This window comes from Mus caroli, chromosome 9, assembly GCF_900094665.2.
Source record: "Mus caroli chromosome 9, CAROLI_EIJ_v1.1, whole genome shotgun sequence".
NCBI lineage: Eukaryota > Metazoa > Chordata > Mammalia > Rodentia > Muridae > Mus > Mus caroli.
Window position 1 is genome coordinate 27,491,759 of NC_034578.1, and position 19,375 is coordinate 27,511,133.

Sequence of the window (19,375 nt, forward strand, 5' to 3'; positions counted from 1 at the left end):
TTCTCAACATGGAGGACCCATTGCCTCCTCGGACTCGGGGACAAAAGAAACCTTTCTCTCCTTAATTGCTTTTGTCAGGCATTTTGTTTTAGTAGTGTGAGAAGCAATCCACCGTATTTTACATTATATTACATATAAACCAAATACCATGCCCGATTATCTTTTAATTCTGATAGCTTCATGGAGGAGCTTCTGTGAAACTCTGGAGGTACCACTTCCTTGTACTTTGTTTCCTTCATTTTCTAAAAGACCATAGATGGGCAACCAGATGGACTGGCTCAAAGTCTTAGATCTACCACAGAGCATCCTGGGGGCAGGGGAGCTCAACCCTTCTTGAATTTCAGGTCATTGTAAAATGGAACTAAGGATGCTCACTTCACAGAGTTCCTGGGAGGATCACACATAAGGGAAGACAGAGGAGATAATCATAAAATTCATTATCCTCAGAGAGGTGTAATAGCTCACAATTGTAATCTCAGCACTTGGGAGAGTGAGGCAGAAGGATTAGTATGGGATTAAAGCAAGCATGGACCACACAGTAAGTTCTAAACCAGCCTAAGTGACAGAGTAGAATTCCATGTCAAAATAAATAAATAAATAAATACAAATCCCTCCCTTTGGGACCTCAGGATCTATGTTGAAAGAGGAGACAGGAAGATTGTGAGATTCATGTGACTCTGCGGGAACAGCATTTCTAGACACTAAAGGACTGATGGTTATGTCAACTCTCAGAAACCGACAGAGTACACAAGGACTTGCACAAGTTCAAACCAAACCAAATTCCAGCACAGAGAACGGAAAGTGGGCACCAAGTCCTATCCATAATCCAGGAGCTATTTGCAATTGATAACTGCTGTGAGGGAGGAAATCAAAGACAGTGGGTGTATCAAACCCACCCCAGGGTAGGCTTCACACCCTGAAATGACAGAAACCAAACGATGTGGTATGTCTTGTTTGGTTGGTTCTTTGTGGTATGTGCTTATTGATGCTGTTCATTTTTGTTTTAAGAGAAAAAAGACTTTAGCACCATGGCAGATGGGGAGATGTGGGGGTGGGGTGGGGGGGAAGAGTACAACTAAAATATGCTGCGTGGAAAAAATTAATTAAGAAGTATAAAAGAAATAAAGATAAGGTACTGGGTAGGTTTTATGTCAACTTGACACAGGCTAGAGTCATTTGGAAAGAAGGAAAATAAGATGAGAAAATGTTTCCACAAGACTGGCCTATGGGGTCATGTTCTTCATCAGTAATTGATTGGGGAGAGCCCAGCCCTGGGCAGATGTTCCTGGGATGGTCTAAGAAACCAAACTTAGGAGGAGCAATCCAGTAAGGAACACTCCACCATGTTCACTGCAGTAAGGAGAACTCCATCATGTTCACTGCAGTAAGGAGCACTCCATCATGCTCACTGCAGTGAGGAGCACTCCATCATGCTCACTGCAGTGAGGAGCACTCCACCATGCTCACTGCAGTAAGGAGCACTCCATCATGTTCACTGCAGTAAGGAGAACTCCATCATGTTCACTGCAGTAAGGAGCACTCCATCATGTTCACTGCAGTAAGGAGAACTGCTTCAGTTATTGCCTCCAAGTTTCTGCTCCAGTTCTTGCCCTGACTTCCTTCAATTATGGGCTATGATGTGAAAATATAAGCAAAATAAATCCTTTCCTCCCCAAGTTACTTCTGGTCCTGGTGTTTTATATCAGCAATGGAAAGCAAACTAAAATGTAAATGTAAATGTAAAATGGTGTTTTATATCAGCAATGGAAAGCAAACTAAAATGTAAATAGGCACCAGAGAGGTGTCAATTGCTGTGACAGATCTGGCCATTTGGGAAGGACTTTGGAGCTTTGGGCTATCAAAGCCATTGGATTTTCAGAGCTTGTGGGAACTGCCTTAGAAAGAGTGTCTAGAGCCATGAAAAAAAGCACCTGACCAAAAGCAACCTGAGGAAAGACAGAGTTTATTTCATTGTATACTTCTAGGAAATAGTCCGTCACCGGTGGACATCTGGACATGAACTCAAGGCAGGAACCTAAAGGCAGGACCTGATACAGAGGCTGTGGTAGAAAGCTGTTTATTGGCTTGCTTCTCTGGGTTTGCTCAGCCTGCTTTCTTATAGCACACAGGACGATCAGCCAAGGATGGCACTACTCACAGTGGCCTTGGCCCTCCTACATCAACCATCAATAAAGAATACATACCACAGGCTTGTCACAGGCCAATATAGTAGGATCATTTTTCTCAGTTAAAGTTCACTCTTTCCAAGTGACTCTAGAGTGTGTTAAGCTGGCAAAAACTAGCCATCACAATTGACCCTTTGTCAACTTGATACACAAACATATCACTATTCAACTAGAACCTTTCCTTTCTTATTTGTCCCTAGGGTGGAATGTTAATATCAATTCCACAATATAAAACATCCTAACTTTTAAAAGTACCACAGTCTTTAAACTTCAAATACCTTAAAAGTTTAGTCTCTTTAAAATATCCAAAGTCTCTTTAAAACTTCAATTTCTCCCTCAAACTCCAAATTTCCCCTAAAGTCCGAAAGTCTCTCTAAAATCCTAAAGTTCTTTGACTGTAGTCTTCGATAAAATAAAAATTAAATCACATATTTAATTATTTCAAAGGTGATGAGCCAGCACAGTTTCAATCAGATCAAACTCCAACAGCATAAAAAACTTAGTGACCAATGTCTGAGATTCACTCACGAACTTCTGGGTTCTGATGGACATTATACATTCATTCTGCTGGCTCTGCCATCCACAGCACACACACAGCTTGCTGGTGGGATCATGCTGCCATTGCTCTGCAGCCGCTGCTGTCCTTGGTGGTCATCCCATGTTACTGGGATCTCTAAAATGTTAAGGTTTCCATTGCATCTGGGCTCTGTGGAGGGAATTTGACTTTGCCATATGGTGCCAAGCCTCAAGTTCTCTCCATGACCTCTTCAATCCTGGGCCTTCTTCTGCAACTGAGGCTACAACTCACCTTTACTGGCTTCTCTCTGGGACTGCAATCCTGCCACACAGTGCCCAGCCTCGGGTGCTCTCTAGGATCCCTTTCATGTCTTCAAAACCATCACCACCTGTGTAGCTCTTTTGTTACCACATGCAAATGACAGCATGGGATGCAGTCTTTGCCCCCTGTGGACCACAGCTTCTGAGGAAATACTTCCACATTTATGATTATCAATAATTCTGGTTTCTTCTTAATCACAGCTGGCTCTTAAACTCCAGCTGGTCTGTACCACAAATTCTTAATTCATCATTCTTTCAAGCACCCACAGAACAGCCCAGTGAGCTCTGGCTTTTCCAGCTCAAAGTTCAAAATCTACAACAATTTCCCCGACCCCCAAACACCTGGCCAGTGCTGCCACAGCAATACCCTACTCCTGGAACCAATTTCTGTCATAGGACTTCTGTTGCTGTGGTAAAACACCAAGACCAAAAGTAACTTTAGGAGAGAAAGAGTTTGTTTCACATTACACTTCCAGGTAACAGTCCATCACTAATGGAAGTCAGAATGTGAACTCAAGGTAGGAACCTAGATGCAGGAAGTGATGCAGAGGCCATAGAGGGATGTTGTGTATTGGCTTGCTGCTTTCTTACAGCACCAGGACAAACAGCCCAGAGGTGGTACCTACCACAGTGAGGCAGGTTCTCCCACATCAATCATCAATCAATAAAATGTACCACAGGCCTGTCTGGTGGGAGACTTTTCTCAGTTGTAGTTTCCTCTTCCCAAGCTTGTTAAATTGACATAAAACTAGCCAGCCCATAACTAAGAAGATAACCTGAGAACAGTACAGCACAGCAGAGCTTGTGGTGTTCCAGAAGGAGGTTTACAAGCTCCTCAAGATGAGTGTCCCTCATCAAGGCTGGTTGATGTTCTGAACTGAGAAACCATCTGTCTGGTTTTCTGGAGCATAATAATTGCTGTGATTAATAAGAGACCAAACCCATCAAAGTAAAACATTTGCTTTGCAAGGACAATTGGTGCTGGTTAGATAGTGAGAAATCAATGATGAATAAGAAAGGACCAGCATCATTAAAGTGAAATCATTTGGGAAATGTGTCCTCCGAATCAGCACATAGAAACTTTGATTCAGAGGGGGCTAAGGCTACACCTCATGCTGGCAGTCAGACTTGGTGTATATGAGAGATGCCATGGTGGTGGTACTGGTTTAGAAGGTATGAAGTCCCGGGATATGAAGAGCAGTTGGAACTTGGCTCTATGAGAGGTTAGGGAAAGCCAGTGATGAATGCCCAGCCCCAGTTTGAAATAGAAGTCCCAGGAATGAGGGGATCATAGAGAGAATATTTGGGACCACATGACGGGATTAGCGTTCCTGCACAGAACCCAGGGAGGCTGTTTGTGAAGGTACAATGTAGCTGCAGTGTAGACGTCAGTATTTTGGAGATGCTAGTACCATGGGATGATTTCAAGGCCAAGAGCTCTTGTGGAGCAGAGCTAACCTGAGCCTAGGAGGCAAACTGTGTGCTGTGGCAAGTCCTAGAAGATTAACACGCCCAGAAATCTGACACTGAACTTCGGGATGTTGGATCTGAGGTTTGCTTTTCTTTGATTATGATCGTGCCTGGTTCTTTCCTTTTGGAATAAGGGAGTATATAACTTAATTTTTATTTTATAGGAGCCTGAAGTTGAGAGACTTTGAACTTCTGAATGGACTTCGGAGTTTTAGAGCGCCTTTGAATAGTTTAAGAGAATAAACTTTTAAATAGCTTGAATTCTTAAGGCTTATGGGACCTTTGAAAGTTGAATATCTTATATCTTGATACTGATATTAATGTGAGATATTGGGGATGTACAACAAAGGAAAAGTTAAAGTTTAACAGTCTGTGCTTACCCCTCACATTGACAAAGAGCCAATCGTCCTGGTTAGTTTGTATGTCAAATTGTTATATGCTAGAGTCATTTGGGGAAGGGGACTCTCAATTGAGGAAATGTCCCCATTAATTGACCTATGGGCAAGCCGATGGCGGCATTTTCTTAATTCGTGATTGATAAGGGAGGGCCCAGCCCATTGTGAGTGGCAGCACTCCTGGTCAGGTGGCCCTGGAATGGCATATGAAAGCAAACTGGGCAAGCCAGGAAGAGAAAGACAGCAAGCAGCACTCTTCTGCAGCTTCTGCTTCAGCTCCTGCCTCCAGGTCCCTGCCTCAAATTCCTACCCTGAAGCCCTTCAGTGATGAACTATGCTACGGCAGCGAGACAACCCTTTCCTTCCCAAGCTGCTATTGGTAGTGGTGTTTTATCATAGCCATAGAAAGCTAAGACTGAAAAGACAAACAAGCAAACAAACAACGTCTGTCCTGACGCTGCCCCTCACGAGCAAATTTCCAAGTTAGACTGCACATTCCACTGGCTCCCACTCTTCTCTGCCTGCTGTTTTATTTCTGTTTCTGGCTAGCTTACACTGTCTCGCCACAAGCCCTTCTTCATCTCCCAAACTGGCTTAGCTCACCAGCGCTCGCTGTTTCAGATGAATGCAGCAGTATTTTCCCCTGAGCTACCGTATGAGGTGTCACCAGACTTGTCACTAAAGGGTCAGGAGCAGACCTTGAAGACCGAATCCCACAGATTTGGGAGTTCTTTGTTGAGTTGCCCTTCCTCCCCCCCCCCCCCCCCCAAAAAAGGAAAAATGGAAATAAGGATGTGCTTAATTAAGAACTTCCACTCGTTCCTAGGNCAGATTTGGGAGTTCTTTGTTGAGTTGCCCTTCCCCCCCCCCCCCCCCCCCCAGCCTAGCCAATAGGGCTGTTCCGATGTGCTTAATTAAGAACTTCCACTCGTTCCTAGGGATCCCTCCAGCTTCTACACTCTGTTCTCTGTTTCTGTTTTGCTTTCCCTCTTTAAGCTCCAGCTCATTTGGTTTCCGAGGTGCACGCACATCTACTCCATGTTTTCACGCCTTACATAATTTGTCACTAGTAATCACAGTTTGTACTAACACCAGGCACTTTCTGATCCATTACGTCCTGGCCTGTTGAAGGAGACACTCCAGAATTATTTATTATCCCACACTCCGTTGCTTGGTCTCAAGGAATGACTTGTCTTAGCTGAGGTCACACGGATGGCGTGTGGCGGGGCTCGGGTTTCCATAAAAGCATCAGGACTTCCAGCTCCAAGGCCTGAGCTCTCTGCTTAACGCTGTTAAAAGCATCAGTACTGTTTTCCTCAAGCATAAGATGGCCCCTGATGTAAACAAAAGCATGAAGGCTGTATAACTGACGTGGCCACAGAAAAGAAACAACGAAAGAATGTGATGGCCAACCCCATCAGAACCTCTGCACTGTTGGAGGGCAGCTTCTCCAAAGAGCTGACCAGAAGTGTCAGATGTCCAACACAGCCTTCCTAGAATACGACAGTCTTTCTTCTTGTGTGTGGTTTGACGGCCTCGCCACTCCAGCGGGGTCTTAGGGGCTCCTCCTGCCTTCCTCAGCCTCGTCCAGGAATTGCTCTCCCACAGTACTCTGTATGTGGAGATTGGGGGACATTTCACCAGGTTAGGGAAGACGTCTCTTCTTAGGGGACTTAAATACAAGCCTTCAGTTGATTTTGAATTTGTACCTCTAGTAAACCAAAATCAAAGACCAAAAGCCAGACTTTAAAGCAGAGAAGGGAGACAGGCCTTTTGGACATGTCACATGTCATCCCAGGTGCCTTTGAGGTGCTCCTGTGAGACAGGCAAACACCTCTTCTTGTCGTGAATGGCTCACTGCCTCTTGGCCTGAGTATTTACTGCTTTTGCATGACTCCCCTTGGCAGGAAGTAGTGCATTGTAAACATCAGGAGGGAGAGGAAAAACAGCAGCTCCCACAGTGCGTAGAGCAGTAGTGCCAATCCCATGAGGATGCAACTTTCCTTGCATCCGCATCACTGCTGAGCCAGTGATGAGGTCCAGGAACCATCACAGGCCTAACCCTGCCCAAGGCACTTTGTAGTCTCCCTACAAACAGTCTTCACGCAAGCTAAACAGTGTGGAACAGGGAGCCATTCCTTGCACTGTTCACAGGTCTACCGGATTTTTCCTCCTCTCAGAGAACCATGAAGGGAACAGGCCAATCAGCCATTTCTGTGCTGTGGTCATTACAGGAGACTAAGCCTGAGAAGACTAGCCCCTCCCCCAAAGCCACTGAGCTTTGAGGAGAGGGATGGGGTTCAAGGGAAGGAGGAACAGGAAATGGAAATTTAGTTCAGCTAAGTCTAAACCTCATTTAAAATATATTTTGGTAAGGCTCCAATTAATGCGTCTCAACAGGACATTTTTTTTTACAATGCTCTAAATGTAAAAGTTGGAAAGAGAATCCAAATGAAAACAGTCTAGCTGTACCTAAAGCCTAAAATAAGCTCAAAATGATCTTAATTATTTAAGTACCTCAGGCTAAGTGAAGTCTGAATGCTTTGTAAGGACAAATGTGATTCAACCTTCTCAATCACCAAAAAATAAAAATAAAAAAGCTCTAGAGGGTGACTGGGGGCAGCGGGTAACATCTCAGGTGGGCCACCATCTAAGCCCATGGCTCTAAGTACAGTCAGCTGTCACCTGGGGATAGTGAGGCGAACCCTGGACTTGTTTGGAGACTTGATGTGTACAGCTGTCTGAAAAAAACAAGAGTCACATGGTCTACCTGTGTCGGGTGTCGAGGAGGGTGGGTGACCGTGGGACTTTCCAGCACATGATTGTCCATACCCACCCTCTGTTCTCTTCATGGTTTTTATGTGCCCGTGACTCAAATGTCTTGCTCTTCATCAATCTTGTCTTTTTGGGTTGGTTTGTTTATTTGGTTGGTTTTGTTTTGCAGGCAGGGCTAGCGAATGAACCCAGGGCCTCACTGAGGCCAGGCAAGTGCTCTCTCTACCTGGTTCTCTTTTTGCTTCTTTTTCCTTTTTAAACCGGGACCCTGTTTGATTAAGCTACCCATCATGAGTGGCCTTGAACTTGTGATCTTCTTGACCAGCCCCTCACATGGACTACCTTGGATTATAGGCCTGTGCACTAGGCCTGGCTCATAGTTTCTTTTGAAATTCCATTCTCTGATTCTAGGCCTTTATGAAGACTTCCCAAAGACTTTCTTGGCTCACCGGTATCCAGAAAGGCCGACAGCAGAAAGAATTTCTGAGAGCAAATCAGGGGAGAGATGAGCGCCAAGTTCCCTTCCAGAAAGTCACTGGCAGCCTTGGAGCTGAGAAGCCTTGTGGTATGGAGGCTGATGCAATGGGATCCTCAGCCTCTTGGGATTTTCATAACTAGCTTGATCACACAAGCTGCTTTTTCAGATAGTACCTATTAATAACCTCAAATGTAGCTTAGAAAATGCCATAGAGGATGATGGTGAGGAGGAAGAGGAGGAAGAGGATGAAGAAGAGAATGAGGAGGACAACATGGTGATGATATCTACTAGTTAAATCCTTTTTGCATGTCACGCATAGACATTTAATTCCCAAGCAATCAGATGAGACAGATGGCAGAGCCAGACAATGAGACTGACCAAAGAGTATTTCACCCAAAGTGCCATAGTTAAGTAGGCGTGGAACTGCTCTGTAAAACAGGATTGTGCATACAAACTCACTTTAAAGGGCCTTTCCTAATCTCCGCACGTATGAGCCTGTGCCGTGACATCACTCAGAGGCTCAGACTGAAGCGGTTCATCTCTATATGGCAGAGTTTATAACTGGATGGGTGGGCAGCCATCCATTATGTGGCCAGAAGCAGCCCATAAAATAGTCTAGTGTATGTTTCTTTGCACAGAATATCTAAGAGATGGAGGGATTTGAACCACCATGGCTCCACCAGGCAGGCAGCAGCCGTGAGAAGTTTGGAACTTTGGGCCAAGAGCTACTCTGGTAATGAATTTAGCCCTCCCCCAGCTTCAGAGCCTTACATTCTTGGTGCTCAAAGCTGTTTTGGTTGCCTGGCTTCTGGATAATGGAAACCTGTTGTGGTGCCTGTTGCTATAAACACATCCATTTGCATAAGTATGTGACATTGTAAACGTTCCTGAGAGATCGTATCCACATTGTTGGCAGTAGGCCCACAAAAAAATTACAAAGACAAAAAAAAAAGACAAAAAAAAAAAAAAACCCAGGTAGGTGCACAGACAATGTGTATGCTATTTGAGTGAAAGAGAGAAAAGACCAAGCTCCCTTCTGCTCCCTGTGTGGGTGGATGGGGGCAAGAAATGGAACTAGTGCCCAACCCAGAGAGCATCGCTGGCTTTGTTATGCTTTGAAATTATTTAAGAGTTATTTTTCTTGTAACTCCTAAGCCACCTGTCACACTTGAAAAGACAGAATGGAACTATTAAGATGACGTAAATGGATGTGTGCTTCGGAACAGCAGATCTGAGTGCTGCAGACTCAGAACAGGAAGAAGTTTACAGATCCACAGTGTTGACAGGTGACATCTTGTAGCTGTGGAATCTGAGGCTGGTGACCTACACAGGACAGCGACAGACCAGCTAAAGGCAGACCAGGCTCCTTGTCACTTCCCCAAACACCCCAGACAAATAATCCACCCCCACCCCCACTTTCAGGCACTAAAATGTACAAACATTTTACTACGACAAAGAACCGAATCCTTTGGCATCAAAGTCAACCAAGCCTTGAGTCCTGCCTCCCTGATGTCCGTGTATCCTCTCCAGCTCTGTATTAGTCAATCCCTTAGGGCCACCAACTCTGCACTAGTGGGACTAGTGTGCTTTCTAACATAGCCTCTTGGAACCCCTAAAACCCCTTAATGAGGTAGGTGTTATTATCTCTGCTATTTGGATGTGGAAATTAAGTCAAATAATGTGCCCCAATTACACAGCTGGAAGGGAGACTGCGATTAAGCCTAGGCCCTGCTGAGTGGGAGGTTTGGTTTCATCAACTTCGTGGGCTATTAGAGAGACAGGAAGTTCCCTTGCCCACACGGGGTGCTTTGCAAAGCCAGATCCTACTGGCTGATGTCTACCCTGAGTCCTCCATCCCCTGCCCTAAATCCAATAGCCTAGATCTTACTCTATGTGGGTTTATTCTATTTTTATAATATTTATATTATAAAATATATACTTATATTTATATTATTATATTACTCCAAATGACCTTTGTTTGAGAGGACTTTGAACATCAGCTTCATTCGTGACAGTAGCCCCAGGCCACTTACTTCTGAATGTCCTTATACTTGCCAAGCAGATCGCCACTCAGGATGCCCAGGTATTAAAATTCTGCATCCTGTCACCATCCTGAGCAACCACAGTTTTGTGTGATGGCTGCTTGCCCATACCCACTGGTCTCCCTGTACGCATCAAGAGATCTACAACCCACTGTTAAACAACAGGACTCACTACAAGGGAGAGTTGGAGTGGAAAAGGTAGAAAGGGAATAAGGAACCCAAGAAGGCCGGAAGCCATGGGCTTGGGCCATGTCCTCTGTGGGAATACCAGCTCGTGCCTGTCCCTCTGGTTCACGGCAGGGCTTCCCCAGCCTTACTCTAAGCAGGGCAACAGAGCGGAGTGTGGACCCCGAGAATCCATCAGAAACACCAGTCTTCCTTTTCCACTTCCGTATCCACCTGGCAGTTGCCTCCAGGCAGGGCCCCTTAGCCTGGAGCACCGGTGTCCAGTGGCAAAGGATGCCTGCGCAGGCAGAGGTGAGTCGCTGGGAGAGGCAGCCACAGACCTACAGGAGTTGATGTCCAGGATAATGGAAGTGAGGAGATAATGGTGAGGGAAGGAATTGGTGTTTACTGAGCACATACTATCTGCCAAGAACTTGACAGCTGTAATCTTATTTAATCCTCACAGAAATCCTATGAGGTAGGAATTATGATCCCTTTTGTGCCAATGAGGAAACAGAGGGTCAGCAAGGTTAGGTAACTTCCCTGGGGTCACGTGACTCCTGGGGTGGAGCCAGAATCAAAATGCTTGTCTTTTGATTCTTAATTCTATGGTCTTTTCTGTGAGCTTTAGTAGCCTATGCGATCAACTCCAAAGTGCAGACGCCTTCTCTTGTGCGTGTTGCCTGGTGAAGCTGAGTAACTGCTCAATTTTTCAGCGTCCATCAGTGCAAACAGAGATAGAGTGCTGGTCTCCCAGGGTGCCTGTGGCCTTAGTGAAGTGCACATATGGAATGCTTAGCGCAAAGCCCAACCTGCTTCTCACCCGTCTTCCTCTGAGTTCAAAAAGAAAGAAAGAAAGAGAGAAAGAGAGAAAGAGAGAAAGAGAGAAAGAAAGAAAGAAAGAAAGAAAGAAAGAAAGAAAGAAAGAAAGAAAGAAAGAAAGAGAAAGAAAGAAGGAAAGGAAGGAAGGAAGGGAGGGAGGGAGGGAGGGAGGGAGGGAGGGAGAGAGAGAGAGAGAGAGAGAGAGAGAGAGAGAGAGAGAGAGAGAGAGAGAAAGAAAGAAAGAAAGAAAGAAAGAAAGAAAGAAAGAAAGAAAGAAAGAAAGAAACCTTTGCTTTTCCCTACCGTCCTGTCTTGTGCCTCAGTTCCTTCACCTGTGAAATGAGCATTGAATATATACACGATTCCTAATCTTCACAGCAGGATGCCCTTATTCTACTAATTGACATTTAGTTCAAGTTTGTCCTCCTGCCCTGAGCTGGAGCGCCCTGTGGATTCCCTATCTTACAGCACCATGGCTGTACCTTGGGCCCAGGTTTGTTTCTGCACTGTATAATCCTTCCTTTAATTTCCTCTGCCAGTTTGAACTTGGCATTTCTCTCAAGAGCATTTAGAACCTCAGCTTGTCCATAAAACCATACTGGCAACCTCGCCCGGGGCTAACTCCCCTTGGCTAACTCCCCTTCCTATAATTTCCCCGAAATGTTAAGCCCACTTTGAGTCCCACAGTTCCCAAATGGCTTCCACCATCTCCCGGAAGTCTCTTTGATTCACTCCCTTCCCCAAAAGTCTACTCGCCAAGGGCAAGAACCTTGTTTCTTGTTCCGTTGTAGTGGCGGGAATGCCAGCAAGGTCCTGGATCATTTCCTCCGTCCTGATGGTGGAGCTGCGTCATTGAAGTTGCTCTCCGGAGAATTCTCCGGAGTAGGGACCAGGGTTCTTGATCAAGTCTGCTCTCATGGAGTTCTCAGGGGAAGGAGGGAGCCAATTGTGTAAAATGACTTGGGCATTAGTGAGTGAAGTGAGTTGTCTCAGAGCCACTGAGGTAGATTCTCCTGCCTGGAAAGTGGGGAACACTGCTTCGGGGAGTTCAAGGGTGCCAGTGTGGAACAGTGGGAAGGGGCAGGGTAAGAAGAGGCAGTATGGACCGACTTCTCTGAAGACCCATTTAAGTGTGTCTTAGGGTAAGGAGCATCCTGGCAGTGGGGGTGGGAAGAGGGAGGACTGGCAGGTTTTTATGCCACGTGGAAATGAGAAACCGAAGAGCTGGCAAGTCTAAAAAAACAGCCGTCTTTGTAAACACATAATTTTTAAAAAGAGTAATTATTTTTTAATGTTTTCTTAGTTCATTTGATTATGTTTTTAACATCTTTACTTGAAAAATAAAGATCCAGCTATATGTACAGGATGCTACCGGACCCATATCCTCAGAAGTAGTGCTAGCTCTCCACTGAAATTTAGCATCCCCTTCCTGTCCCCCCCCCATTACTTGTGGTCCCACATCCCATGGTCAACTGTTGTCCAAGAGCATTAACTAGAAAACTCTGTAAATGTACAACTAATAAGTCTTAATGTTCCCTGAAGGACATGGCTCTAAGTTGTACTATTTTTATTTTTAGCTTCTTCGGCTCTGCCCTCTCACTGTGGTAATTTGCATTAAACCCATTATAGGTCTATAGACATTGCATCTATAAGGTAGCTAACTATAAGGCAGGTCAAGGGCTGCTGAGATGGCTCAGTGGCTAAGAGCACTGCCTGCTCTTCCAGAGGTCATGAGTTCAAGTCCCAGCAACCACATGGTGGCTCACAGCCATCCATAGAGGGGAGCTGATGCCCTCTTCAGGCATATGCAGCAGAGCACTCGTACATGAAATAAAACAAACAAACCAAAAAAAAAAAAAAAAACCAAAACAAACAACAACAAAATAACAACAAAAAAACAGGTCACACACCCACCCTCTGAGAGTCTCAGAATGTGTCCCTGTGGATAAAGGAATCCACTGGCGCCAGAAACAAGAAGGAAGTCCTATGTGGACTCAACTCTTCCAGGGACTGAATGACTAAGTAACTGCTGTTGTAATTGTGACCCCATCCACGGCTGGGGGCAGCAGACTTGGCCAGTGCCTTCAGGGATGCCCTGGGAGAGGCAGTGACTAGTTTTGATGGCTCTGAGCCCTATTCTCTCCTGTGAGAGTTCTACCTGAGCCCTATTCTCTCCTGTGAGAGTTCTACGCTGCCAGATGCTCACCCTCTTCTTTGTGTTCCTCCTCTCTTCCTGCCGCTTCCATGTTGCTCCTCCCTCCGGGAGCCCTGGAATGTGTCCTTCCTCCATCACAGGCCTGTTCAGGGCTTATCGCTGATCTCCTGTCTTTCAAAGCCAGGGCTGACAACTGTGATTTCTCATCTCCAGGTGCAAAGGAAATTGCCCTGTGTAAGTGTCTGCACGTCTCAGGCCCTCACCCCCAGGGTTGCTCATAGACTGTCAGCAGGATCTGCTCTAATGAGATTAAAGTGGGAACTTTCTTCCTTTCTTTCTTGTTTTTCATAGATCTGTCCAAAATTCTTACCATGAGTACCTGCCTGAATTGATAACACAGTAATTTCGAATCTTGGAGTTCGGGGCATTTTAGTCACACTCTGGAAACAAGAGGGCATTTGAGTGGTCCCAAGACAAACATGTGTAAGGAAGTGTCTAGGGTAGGCCTGGCCAGGCTGGTTTCCCAGGTACAGAGGTCACACAGGTCCTGTGGGGTAACATTCATTCCTGTGAATTGTTTCTTCTTGTTTTTTTTTTTAAAGATTTATTTACTTTATGTATAGGAGTTGTAGCTATCTTCAGACACATCAGAGGAGGGCATCAGATCCCATTACAGATGGCTGTGAGCCACCATGTGGTTGCTGGGAATTGAACTCAGAACCTCTGGAAGAGCAGTCAGTGCTCTTAACCACTAAGCCATCTCTCCAGCCCCGAATTGTTTCTTCTTTTGATTGGAATTTTCTTTCACAGATGGCTTGTTTGAGGTCTCACAAGAGTTTGGGGTAGGAAGGGGAGTGATTGTAATGAGATTCAGGGCTGGAGAGATGTCTAAAGTCTTAAGAGGGTTCTTCTTGCAGAGGACTCAGCTCCCAGCACCCACATCAGGCAGCCCACACCATCCTGTAACACTAGAGGAGCCAATGTCCTCTTCTAACCAAAGCAGTTATGAGGCGAGATGGGCATACCCACATACAAATAAATAAAAGTAAATTAAGTTAAAACAAAACAAGATGGAAAAGCCTCTAGAAGCAGGAGAGAGTGGACAACCAGAATTTCATATAGAAATCGGGACCAATAGGAAGTGATGACAGAGGACACTTCAAGGGGCGATCAATGGGTATCAGTCCCTAGATGACCACGCAAAGAAAGGTATTGATGCTGCTGGGAAGGACTAGGAGGCGAGTTCACCGGCTTCAAAGTGACCCATCACCTACAAAACAAAGCTTAGAGAAAGAGAGGCAACTCGGATTCTTACGCCTACTGCTCTGGGGTCAGTCTCCCATCCTTTGAGCCGGTTTCCTCAGAGAAAAATGAGTGTGACCCTCCTCAGGCACTTTCAGGCTTCAAATTCTTTTCTAAGATACGTGATGTGATGGTCTTGTTCTGCTGCGCTGGACAAGAGTCTCCCTGAAGCTCAGGCTGGATGTGTAGTCTGAACTGCTTTAGGCAGCTGGAGTCGGCAACAACCCAGCTACAAACAGCCCATGGGAAAGACCAGAACAACCTGGAGTGATAGGGCACATTCTACAAACTAATGTTCTAGAACAAACAGTGCTACCCAAGGCTACCCTACAGACTTTATACACAGTGTGATTAATTTCAGAAATCATCTCTGTTTTCCATTATTATAACAAAATACCTGATGATGAATAATTTATAAGGAAATTCCAAAAACATACAAGGTTAGCATATGTTCAGCTTCTGATAAGGGTTGTGCAAAACACAAGGGGTGGAGTTGCTTTATAATAATCTGATATAGAGGTGACTAGTTCAGTCCCAAGTGAGTGAAAACTCATACAAGAAAGCCATGAGTGTTTCTCAGATTTTAACATGTTTAGGAGAGGATGCAGAAAGTTCAGCTAGCTTTAGAAGGATTTACACACATGTTATGTTCACTTCTGGTCTTTGGTTCTCTCATCTTACCATTTTCCTTTCCGACATTTTGCATTTCTACTCGTGGACCAACGTCCTCCTCCATGACCCTTTATTGGTGATGAGTGCTATTGTCAGTAGGAGACAAGCAGGGCATGTGCCTCCCTGGGCTGCTCCCATGGTGTAGAATGCCTGTGTCTATATGAAGGAGTCTTTGTTGCCTGCCAGAGTATCAGGATGCTGAGCAGACATCAGAAGGGAGGCAGACCCATGCTTCCATGGAGGTTAACCTTGAAGACATTATGCTAAGTACTTAAACCAGTCACAAGAGACTGACATTACTGGCTATCACTCCCATGGGGTAGCCAAGGCATTAGGTCCACAGAGAATATAGAATGGGGGTTCCCATGTTGGGGAGATGAGGCGAGAACCTACTCAAAGCTTCAGCTGGAAAGCAAAGGTGTTCTGGAGAAGCAGCAGTCACCTGTGACTGCTGAGTGCTGAGAATTGTGTGAATCAAATGGTGCATTTGGTGCTCTGCGCACTTCACCACAATAAAGAAAGAACTGATGGCCCCTCCCTCGTCCTTGGGCTTCCTCGGGTTGTTCACTGGGAAAAGTCTGCTAATCTCTGTTGATTTCTACTTCTCAGCAGGTCGAGTGAGTTTCCATGGGCAGAGTTAAGAGGTAGCTGTAGCTATGTTGGTCCTCAACTTGGCTTTAAAGTTCCGGTAATATTTTTATATGGCCCCTAGCCATAGGTTCTGAACATTGCTCAGCAACATGGGAAGGAGGTGGTGATTCGGTGGCTAATTGAGGCTAAGGGATGGTGAACTGGGGTGGGTGGGGGTTGACGTAGAAGGATGACGATAACTGGGACCAATAGAAGTGTGGACTGTGGTCTGCTGACTAAGAGAGGAATGGGCAATGATAGAGATGTGGTGAGTGTGAGTGACAGGCTACTGTGTGAGCCCTTTCCCCTGGGGGCTGCCAGTTCCAACCATGAGTGACTCACAGGAACCATGGATATTGAGGATTCGTTGACACCTCAGAAAAGTAAGCTCTCTTATCTCCTCTGCTGCCTCTCACTCTATCCTTCCCACCAGCTCCTTCTATTGGCAGGAGAAGCTGGAGTGCCTGGGGCACCCTGCTAATTAATTGCCCTTAGCCTGTGAGCACAGGTGTGCTTTAGTCAAGATTTCCAGGCTTGGGGAAATGTATGCTTTGGGTAAAAATGGCTTCTCTGTTGGCCCAGATCCTGAGAACCTCTCCACCCAGGATAATTTTGTGTCACCCTCTCCCTTAAATACAGCAAGTCGCACTTCTTAGACACCTACTTCCCAGCAGGAAGTGATCTTATAAATCACTTGGAAGCACTGTTCAAAGGTCAGAATCAGGGCTAGAGAGATGGTGCAGGGGTGAAGAGCCTTGGCTGTTCTTCCAGAGGACCCAGGTGGGTTGAACACAGTAGTTCAGAACTGTTTCTAACTCCAATCCCAGGGAACCCATGGCCTTCTTTTGGCCTCTCAGGCATTGCACAAACATGGTGCATAGACATTTGCACACTCAGACAGTCAAACACATACAATAAAAATAAATACAGTCTCAATTAAAAGAGTACTCCTGCTGGAATGCAGATTATATAGACTGTCATTCCTGGTCTTCAGCATTTGTAGCTGTTCTGAATATTATCCTGCCCCAGCATCTCCAACCGTAGGTGTGTGGCCCTGGGAAATGAGAATGTCTGTTCACATTAACACTTAGAGATGCATGTTCACAGGAGCATTATCTGTAATATCTAAAAGGTAGAGATAATTCAGATGATCTGTGAAGGGATAAAAGAAGCATGGTGTATCTGCACCACGGGAGACTGTAAAGGGATGACTGGGCGGATGACGCAACAAGATGGGAGAATCTGAGCGCACTGTACTGAGTGAAAGAAGCCAGCCACAGAGGACAATGCATTCCACAATTGTGTCTTAAAAAAATGCCCAATACAGAAACATCTACAGACACAGAAGGGAGATGTGTGGTTTCTCCTGGACAATGTCTGGAGAGACAGAAAAATATGATAGTAAGTACACAGTGGTTTTCTCTGAGGTGATTATACACAGATATGCAAATATACTATATCTCCTGAACTGTAAGTCTGAAGCGGGTGAATTTTATGCTATGTGACTCTCATCAATAAGGCAGCTAAAGCCCCACAATACCAAATTGTTACACAGACACAAAACCTCATTGTTATTAAGGAAACAATTTTTGCGCTTGGTTGAAGCTGACTGTGACTCTGGGTGGGTGACTTCTGCTCTCTGTTTTAGGGACCTTTTCTTTTCACTGTATTTTGACCCCCAATGCTGCCCCTCTACTGGGTTGGGCCACTTTTCTATCTCCAACTAAGGACCACCTCTCTGTTCATGCATCTATCCACAGCCCCACGACTGCTCCCATGTGTTTACCCACCCAGCCCGTTGACTATCTTTCTATGGATCTATCTGGCTGTTCTGTCACTGTATCTATCCATAGCCCAATGATTCTCCTCCCACAGACCAATGGCTGTCCTATCCACAAGTCTAACTCTCAGTCCCCATGACTTTCCCAAGATATCTGTCCTTAATGGCCCTGATTATCCTGCCTACACTGCTCCATGTTACAGCCCAGTACTGGCTCCTCTCTGTGTAGGACCATGGACCCAGTACCTACAGTTTCTGGTCTTTGCTTCTTTTTCTTGAAAATGACAGCATTAGGTTCCCAGTAAAATCTGAGAAACAATTCTTAAAGATGTTCAGGATTCCTGGAGATGTTGTCAAACTGGGGGGACACAATCAAGTGAAATTGAGAAACATTGAATTAAATAGGTTTCCTCACCATGGGACTTCTCAGAGTCTTTAAAATATGATATACAACTTTTCTAGGGTGTTTATTCACAGACACACACACACACACACACCCAACAAAATTCTGTCCAGAATATGATGGAGTGATTGATCTTTAAGGATCCTTATGGATCCAATACATTTTTAAAAACATTATTGTTTTTAAATTTTCTGACTTCATAGATAGCCTTCCTAGTGTCTTGGCTCTGACACCCTCTTAATCCTGTCTGCAGCCCTATGACAGTTCATACATGTCCTGTAGTCCACTTAGGTCACTCTAGTGTAATGTCATGGAAAGGAAGAAACAGAGACAAAAGCAATTCAGACTGGAGAACTAAGCAATGGGTATGGATTCATATCCCTGGTCTGCCACTAGAGGGTCCGCCGCTAGCCCAATGTCTCGGTCAGTTCGAGCTGGTGTAACAAAATGACAAAGTCTAAGCAACTTACAAACAACAGAAACTTACTTTTCACAGTTCCAGTGTGATGAATGCCTGCTTCTTGATGGTGACTTCTCTCTGTGTCTTCCCATGATAGAAGGGGAGAGTCCCCTTCGTTCCTCCTTTCTATACACACTGACCCCATTCACAAGGAATCTGCTATCCCGAATCAATCACATCCGAAAGATTCAATCTCCTACCAACCAATTTGAGCCTGGGTTTCTTCAAATGAATTGTGGGCAGACCTGACCATCAAGCCCATTATAACTGCTATGACTTTGGACAAGTGGAGATTTCAGTATCCATTTTCTCCCCCTCCGTGTGGAGGATGGATGGCTTATCTACACTGCTATGGGAGGGGCGTGGATGCAGAGCCCCAGTACCTGGCACTCGGAGGACACTGACTACTGCTGCCTCTAGACAGTTAGTGCCCTACTTTCCTATTGACTCTCAAGGCCTTACCACACCCCAGCAACCAGCACATCACCCAACCCCCACACTCTACCCAGAACATGATTCATTAAATATATATTAGATTCGTTTTTGCCTGTGTGCATGCCCTGCTTATGTGTCTGTGTACCAGATGCACGCAGTGCAAATAGACACTAGAAAAGGACATTAGATCCTCTAGAATTGAAACTACAAATGGTTATTAACATCCCTGTGAATGCTAGGAACTGAACCCCAGTCCTTTGCAAAAGCAACCATTGCTTCCAACTGGCGAATCTCTCCGAACTTTGCATCTCTCTCCAGCCCCAGAGTCATTTTATTATGGTGAATTAATGATGGATATTTTTCAGAAA

At 45.2% G+C, this 19,375-nt stretch overlaps 1 pseudogene; it reads left to right on the forward strand.

Annotated features, from left to right (window-relative positions):
- The first annotated feature begins 10,419 nt into the window (after positions 1-10,419).
- LOC110301500 overlaps positions 10,420-19,375 on the forward strand; it is a 63,092-nt pseudogene continuing 54,136 nt past the window's right edge.